An 8799-nucleotide genomic window follows, 5' to 3' on the forward strand; every position below is an offset into this window, starting at 1 on the left:
AACATTATTTTATTATTCCGTGTCTTGGTTTTTCATTGAGAATTATGTTTGGATCATTGTAATAATGTTTTTAAGTCATTGAAATCGTTTACGCGCGTTTCAGACGGTCTGTGATGCGTCCTCGTCAGAAATTATTTTCAAATGTGTAAAAATGGCGATTTTCGTAGTTAATTTGAAGTTTTTCCAAGGGGTAGAGGCTTGTAAGTGTTTATTATTCATTGGTATGCTGAATTTTTATTGCTTTTTTATTTGGCTTGTCCAGTGAGACGTTGACCTCGCTGTAGTCGCTATCTCTTTCTGCTAATGTTTTTTTCTTTTCCTTTAGCGTGTGTGTGTGTGTGTGTGTGTGTGTGTGTGTGTGTGTGTGTGTGTGTGTGTGTGTGTGTGTGTGTGTGTGTGTGTGTGTGTGTGTGTGTGTGTGTGTGTGCGTGTTTATGTGTGTGTGTCCGCGTGCGTGTGTGTGTTTGCTTTTATTTGTTTGGGAATGTGTATATTGTTTTATAGTATTTTAGAGAGAGAGAGAGAGAGAGAGAGAGAGAGAGAGGAGAAACAGAGACAGACAGAGAGATGTACTGTCTTTTACTTTATCACAGGGGTACTTTAAAAAATTAGTTTTACAAGCACAATAAAATATAACTTGCATTTTAATTTTAAGTGTAATTCATGCCAGAAATTTGTTTTTCTCATCCATTTCAAATCTTTCCAATAATAAAGTCACGTGATAGTGAAGGCATGTTAGTCAATTTGGAACATAACGTTTTGAATATATGATCGATTTGAAAACATATACACACATAAGCCACAATACAACATTCACTATGACTATGCAATTTCTACAGCTACGTACTTAGAAACGGGACTATTAAATCCGACATAGTGAAATAGAGCAAGAAAAAAGAAAGAAACACCCTTAGTAGAAGTTAGTGTCCCTAATTACGTCGGTTTAAATCACGGCCACCGAGATATAGAAGGCCTGTTAACTGAAAAATTCCTGCAGGCAATGTAGGTAAAATTTGTCGAACTGTTACTGTCGATACTATTTGACGGCATTTTTAAAAAGAGCATTAAAACATGTTAAAAAGAAAAGAAAGGAACCCAATTCGATTAATAATGAAACTGAACTTTATTCAATATAAGATACAAATATCATCTATATAAAATTACGTAATTTTAAAGCAATATACCAGATTTGAACTGCACACTTCCAGTGGAGGTCTGGTTAGTACTCTCCCACCTCGGACTTTCCATCCTCCCTGGCCTTTCACATATAGTTGGTGTGGCGCCAGTTGATAGCATCTAGTTTTTTTTTTTCTTTGTTTGTTTTTTGTTTTGTTTTTTGTTTTTTGTTTTTTTTGGTTTTTTGGCACTTCACGGGGAACGTGGACCCTGCGTAAACGAGTTTAAATTTAATGGCTGCTCCCTGGGGTTTGCTTTCACTTTCTTCATATATATCTCACGCAATTTTTTGTAATCGAGCGTGTATTTTATTTATTTTTTTTCTTTAATGAAATTTTATTCATACTTTTATTTCGAGCTTGTTTTTATCTTATTTTCATTTTGTTTTAATTCATTGTTATTAGTATACTATATTTTCCACACTAATATTTTAATTTTTTTTTACATTTAGTTTTTCGTACATATTCAAATAATGCTTTTGCCTTCATATTTTCGTGATTAAATAAACCAATGAAAACCTTTTGCGTGTGCGCTTTTTAAATTAAAACCCATTTACGTAGGTTCCATATTCCCTGTGAAGTGCCGTCTTTATTATTGCTGCTGCTGCTGTTGTTGTTGTTGTTGTTGTTGTTGTTGTTGTTGTAATAAGTACCATTATTATTATTATTATTATTATTATTATTATTAAATAATAATAATAATAATAATAATAATAATAATAATAATAATAATAATAATAATAATAATAATGGTGCTTGTGCAGTGTACGCACCGTGCTATATTTTAGATAGGATTTTCAAGCTAAATTAAATTTTTATGGTATCTTTTATTTTCATTAAATTGTTAGGTGAAAGTGCAGAATAGTTAGAAAGCCTCCTCCTTCTATTAAGAATAGCTTTCTAAATAACGTTATTATTTCAACACGGTGCGCACAATAGTTATTTATAAGATAAACACAAGAAAATATGTTAACTAAAATTTAATGTACTCTTTATTTTTAGTTCATATCAAAACTTTAATTAAAACTGATTAGTTAATGAAATTTTAAGATGAATTTGTGTTCGTATTGTCTCGTGAGAGAATATGGAATTTTCTATTTCATTTCCCATTTCAGTCATGTAAATTATTTACAGATAAAATGTTATCAAACAAACAATCAAAAACTTTAAAGTTTTACATATATTTCAAAGAAATAAATTACGCCCGGTGCTAAAATATTGAATTCATGGATCTTTTTAGTAAAAAAAAAAATAATAAAATAAAACAAAAAGTGTCGTGAAAATGCTTCTAACTTTAAAATATTTGGAAATACTCAATTAAAATTATTCCAATCTGCAATTATGATAATTGTAATAATAATCTAAATGGAGAAATGTTTTTTTTTTTCTCTTTGGGAGAATAAAAAACATAATTACGACAGCCACAATATGAGGAAACGAAAAATATTTTTATAGCCACGTGGTTGAACACCGGAAACACCGGGAATTTTGGGCACCCTTGTGCCTTTACCTACATGTTGATCTGGTAATGACGTCACTAATGACGTCACTGGCGTGCTCTCCCGGTAGTCGTGGTTAAACCGAGCTGAGAGGGAGAAGATAAGAAAATATCAAGGGTTTGGGGGGGGGGGGCAGAAACTTGAATCATACGAAAATCTTCATCATTCCAGTAATTATAGAAGTAGTCGGACTAATGAAAGGAATTTCAAAAACTACTTAGCAAATATACCCGGTGAATTAAGTGCAAGAGAGATTTAAACAATTGCACTTAAAGGGACGGTAAGAAGCTTTAAAAAGTCTATCGTTTGGGATGTATGAGATAGCGGGTGAATACCAGGAATCCGGTAGGATGCCCCATCCTAGCTAGAACAAAATGATAATATAATTATATATATATATATATATATATATATATATATATATAATACATTAATATATATATTAATATATTATATATACTTCTAAAATATTTATATATATATGTAGTCATCGACATATATATATATATATATATATGAAATGCTCTGACGAACTGCAGACACTTGTGCCCCCACGACGTAGACACTCTCGACAAACCCGACAGGCAGCTAAATCCCACCCCCACACAGTAGAGATCCCTAGATGTAAAAGATCTTTCTACTCCAGTAGTTTCTTCCCCAGAACCGCTAGACTCTGGAATTCCATTCCAAGTTCCTGCTTCCCCAACTGTACTGACATGCAGAAGTTCAAGTGCAACATGAACCGACATCTTGCTGCCCAAATCCCAACATAGTGCCCCAGTAGTTGCTGCCCCTGATAGTAGCCCCCTACACCAAAGTGGCAATGCGCCTTGTTTGGGGTGAAAATGTAATTTAAAAAAATAAAATAAAATATATCCAGCTCATCAATCATATATATATATATATATATATATATATATATATATATATATATATATATATATATATATATATTAATGCATTATATATACTTCTATATATAATACATTATATATATACACTACTACACTACTACACACATTATATATATATACACACACACACATACACACACACACAGGAGCTCTTATAAATGGCACTTTAAACAAATCGGAAGTGAAAAGGATGATCGGCTTTGCCGTATGATAAACTTGGTCTTATTCAACAGTTCATGTATCTTGTGTTTGTTCTTTTCACTCCGATGCCACTTCTAAACGGAAGCGGTTTCATGTCGCAAACATCTCGAATTCTTTTATGTCTAGCTAGACATCCTATTCATATCAGCACAAACTGTGTGAGTATTTACTGCCTCAAAGGATTCATTTTCTATTGCATTTCAATGTAGGCATTTATCAGGACAGGAAACTGTCAAAAAGATGTTTCCTAAGAGCTATAGTTTTAAATATTGCTTTTTCAGAAAAGTTAAAAATAATTTGTTTTTAACTAGCAAGCCGCCCGGCTTTTCCCGGTCGTAAATACGCTTAAATATATTTTAATTTACGCAAATTTAGTATATATTATTAAAGAGCTGATTTTTTTTTTTTTTTTTTACACAGTGATCACCACTTATCAAGGCCCGGAAGCCACTCAGGGATAAGGGTTATTGCAAGTACATTACGTTAGTGAGGAGATTTGCTGAAGTGATTATCTATTAATTTGTTGAAGTGATTATCTATTAATTATTATATTATACCCAATATATAGTAATGATTCAAAAGTAAATAAAAAATATATGACTTAAGTGCCATCAGCTAATATCGAAACCAAAATATTTAGCCCTCCAGCCTTATTCGTTACCATCTGAGCTTAACAATAAATGGCTGAGAAAACACTAAATATTAACCGATTTTAACGTATATAACGTATATATTTACGCATGCGTAGAAGTAACGCGTTTAGTTTACTTATGCCTGCCAAGTTGAAATTATTTTCAATTTTGACTCCTTAACAGCCATTTTACCAGCTAATAACCAAATCGACTTTGTTCCATAAGTCCAAACTTTCGATATATCAAGTTGCAAGTCTGTAGACCAAACATTGACAGAGTGGCTTGGTAGAGACCGTTCTGCATACAAACACACAGACAGATAGACAAGGTCACTTACACACATACACACACACACGCACACACAAACACACACACACACACACACACACACACACACACATATATATATATATATATATATATATATATATATATATATATATATATATATATATATATATAGCGAGAGAGAAAGAAGAAAGAAAGAGAGAGAGAGGGGGATTATGAATGTTGATATTTCTAGTTTAGTCTAAACAAGACACATTGTAATAATTCTACATACTAGCGAAACCTATGGAAATTCTACAGTGACATCTGTCATATGTAATATATTGATGCTGGACATTCTGTGGACGTTCAGCGTGAATGGAGACTGTAAAAGTATTTATCTAAGTAATGGCGTTAATGTAGTGTCAGAATATATCTGGTTATTACGGTTTATCTCCAATATCCTTATAGACGTCCGTGATATATTTCTATTGTATGGTCTATCTGCACGAACGGAAACCCGACGATATTATTATATCATTTTTAGACAGAACAGATACTAGCCTTGGATCCTAGCCAGAAGACCAAGAAGGTATGTTTTAGTTTTACATACGACCCAATTATATATATGTATATATGTGTGTGTGTGTATTTGTGTGTGTGTTTGGGTATGTTTATATACGTGTGTGTGTGTGTGTGCGCGCGCGTGTGTGTGTCTGTGTGTGCGTGTGCGCGCGAGCGCGTGTGTGTGTGTGTGTGTGTGTGTGGTATATGGATTGCTAATTTGATATTATGTTACTTTTGTATTTTCTATATACTTTTCATTGTTATTATGAATAATAAATAAACCAGAGAGTTGGGCAGAAGAGTTCCTTATAGATAGGTCCTCACCCTTGTTAACGTTTGTATTTTTTGCATTTGGAAAAACATTGAATAGAGATACTACTGTTGTTGTTGTTGTTGTTGTTGTTGTTGTTGGCAACAATAACAACAACAATTAATAATATTAATAATAATAATAATAATAATAACAATTAATAATAATAATAATAATAATAATAATAATAATAATCCTCGCCAATTTTGTGATTAAACTAATAATTTTTTTTGTTTGTTTGTTTTTTCGCTCATTCATTTCTGACCTTCATTGTCTAACTCTTCCTTCATTTATACGTCTTCGAGTTCAAGTATGGTTCTGAATTGCTTATTATTCCTTAACATAAATTCTGATAATTGTAGGTGAACAGTTTTCATTTATAGTAACTATTTAAAAGACTGTGTGGACTTATTGTTTATTGTTGGCGGCCGTGATTGCAAATAGTGATGCACTTAGTATGTAATTTCCTTTGTTCTTTTTTTTTCTTTCTTTTGTTCCATTTAAGAAGATTTTAAGCATCCAGATTATATTATGGCGTCTGTCGGTCACGTTTCTTAATATACGACACTAAACATAAAATTACAAAACTTCCTAGCAACGCCGGATATGCATTGACAAACGTACAATTTGAAACCTTTTAGGAAAAAACATAAATATAATAAACGTAACACACGGTAAAATCAGTTCTGACGGCTCAGTTCGATAGAAGAACTTTGTAGAGGTGACACTAATCTACGATTGAACTTTTCCAAACAATGGTAAGTAGTATTAATCTATTTTCACAATTCTTTTCTTTCGTTGATTACAAAAATATTTTACAGTTTCAATTTTATTATATACTTTTAAGCGTTTACTTTGTTCTCTCTGATTCTCTCTCCTCTGATCTTGAGCAAGTGGTACAATGGGGAAAGAGGTGGCTTGTTACATTTAATGCATCTAAAACCAAGCTTTTATCTTTACATCATCAACGCTCTGATCCACATCTGGCATCAATTGAAATGAATGGCTCTCGTCTTGGGGAGGCCTCATGTTTTGACAAGCTTCTGGACTTGACCTTCACTCCTGATCTTAAATGGAACACATATATTAAATCCGTTGCCAAGGCCGCTTGAAAAATAGTAGGATCCTTCTATCGATCCAGTAGATATCTCACTGCTGATGCAATTCTCTGTCTATATAAGAGCCAGGTACGTCCAAGGATGGAATGCTGTTGCCACGTATGGGCATGAGCTGCTAGAAAGGACTTATCCTGCCTTGATAGAGTTCAAAATAGACTTCGTAGCCTTGTGGGGGATGTCCTTTTCTCTTCCCTGCAACTTCTTTCTCACAGAAGAGATGTTGCGAGTTTGTCTCTGCTTTATCGTTATTTTCATGGTAAGTGCTCGGCTGAGCTCCAATCTATGGTCCCCCTCACCAAACTTTCACAAGAAACACACGTCTAGCAGAAAACACTATCACTAATCTCCCCTACTCTTTATCTGTGCCTAAACCTAAACGTAGATTCCATGAACAAAGCTTCTTTCTTAGAACTGCACGCCTGTGGAATTATCTTCCGTTTTCCTGCTTTCCAGCTGACTACAATATGGTTGTCTTCAAGTCTAACGTAAACAAGTTTTTGATGAACCGTTCCATATAAGTTAACAAATTTTTCCGAATTTCCATTATTAACGATTACTATATTGTCCAATTTCTACTGTACACTCTTTAACCCTTATCCTCAAGTGGCCTTTTGGCCTTAATAAGTGGTTATGCCTATATAAAAAAAAAACACAGCTATAGCATTTATGTACAGAAAATATAAAAATGCGAAGTTGTTATAAAGACTTCTTAGCAACAATTTTGTTATTGAAATAATACATCAAACTGGTGCATTTTAGTTGAAACGTTCAAAGTACTGATAATGTCGACATCAGTGTTACCAATATATGGACGGCGTTTCAAAAATAATGCATACTATTTTTCCACCCGAACGGATCAGAGGGGATTGTAAATTGAAGATTTATGATGACTGGACTTGAGCATACATAACTTAAAAGTTTCACCTTTCTGTTGCAGATATTAACGGTGCGAGACTCTAAGAAAGCAATCTCTGTCATGCGCCAGAAGCAAAGATGTGTCATTGAATTCCTGGCAAAAGTGCATTGAGAATGGTGATGACTATGTAGAAAAATGAATTTTGGAACACAAACGATCGATCGTTTTAAGTGTATCACTCCCGTCTACGTAGCTCTTCACCTTTTTTGAGTTAAAAGAGTTTATGTTTTAAATGACCTTCGTACATCAGACATCAGGTTACTATTTGAAAGCAAAAACTATTTCGCGGGTTGCCTATTATATTAATAATTTATTGCTCTGGAGTTTGTTTCGGATAATTGACCAGGACCATAAATAACAAAGTAGTTTTTCAAAAAGTGTACTTAACATATTTTTTAAAACCTTTTTTTATTTCTCATGATCCTAGAAATCATTTGTTTTAAAACCAAGTTTATGTACCACTTTCAAGTAAAATATAATGAATAAAACAAAAAACAATTTCATAATTGAGCAGTGAAAAAAAATAAAAATCAGAAAGCCTCCACAGGGCTACTGAGAGCACTAAATAAAATTAAGGAGGCCTTTAGAGCACTACTAAAGCCAAGTTTTTACCTCCCCAGCAAAAAAATATTTTTAAGTGAACAGTTAAAAAATTGCTAAACCTACTCAATGATTTTACGTGATTTTTTTCTTTTCTTTCAAACTTTTCTTTCTGTCACAATTAAGATTTTGTTTGTTTGTTTTCTTGCCCTCCATCATTACAAGTTCGACTTCGCCTGATTTTCAAAAGTTAAACTTGCAAACACAGGCAGCAAATCCGTTAAAGTCCCTTAAGCAGATGTGCCGTATCATATCTACTAGAGCGTCATGAAGTTGCACTTGATCTGAGCGATTAAGCGAATGCTGCACTCCTTGCATGGGATCCTATCTCTTCCGAATACATCTACATAGCACACTGTTTAACATATCCGTCATCACAATCAACACTCCCACTCTCAATACTGCATGGCATTAAGGATACTTTCTACGAAAGTCTTCAGACTGTTATAGATAAAATCCTATCACATCTTGTGGTAGTCGCAGATGATTGCCACACTCGCGTCGGTCAGTTTGCTATTGAAGATTGCTGTTTAAACGGAGGACATCTCATTGATGTTACAGCAACAAATCAGCTTTCGATATCAACATCCTAAACACCAA

The sequence above is a fragment of the Euprymna scolopes genome, chromosome 13 (genome assembly GCF_053919585.1).
Source record: "Euprymna scolopes isolate OS-2025 chromosome 13, ASM5391958v1, whole genome shotgun sequence".
Classification (NCBI taxonomy): domain Eukaryota; kingdom Metazoa; phylum Mollusca; class Cephalopoda; order Sepiida; family Sepiolidae; genus Euprymna; species Euprymna scolopes.